Source organism: Tupaia chinensis, unplaced genomic scaffold (assembly GCF_000334495.1).
Source record: "Tupaia chinensis unplaced genomic scaffold, TupChi_1.0 Scaffold144171_1, whole genome shotgun sequence".
In the NCBI taxonomy this organism is placed as follows: Eukaryota; Metazoa; Chordata; class Mammalia; order Scandentia; family Tupaiidae; genus Tupaia; species Tupaia belangeri.
In genome coordinates this window covers 1,045,593-1,046,031 of record NW_006204027.1, presented here as the reverse complement: position 1 = coordinate 1,046,031, position 439 = coordinate 1,045,593, and positions in this window count along the sequence as shown.

Sequence of the window (439 nt, the reverse complement as noted above, 5' to 3'; positions counted from 1 at the left end):
TCCCCACAGCAGGCCCTCAGCCCGAGTCCCGGCCTCGCAGCCGCCGCCACCGCCGGCCGGCCTAGAGCTCCCCAGCCTCCGCTTCCCTCCCCGCCCCCTCCTTCCACATCACTCGGAAGCCCGCCCATGGCGGCCACCCCAGGAAGAGCTTCTCCAATCAGTGAGTCCATACTGTGGCCGTCGCCGGATATCGCTCTGACTGACAGCAGAAAGAGCCCAATGGCTGAGCATGTCTCCACCTCCTTGGCCCTATCTCCTAAGACTGACAAAGTCCACGGCCCAATGGGTGACTAGGCCCGCCCCGTGGCGTGGGCCCTCCAATGAGTGTGGCAAAGGCCCTTCTGCCCGGCATTCTGGACCCCACCGGTGCACGCTGTTACGGGATGGGCGCTGCCAGTGCGTTCTGCGGCTGGAGAATGGGGGACTAGGGCAAGGAACG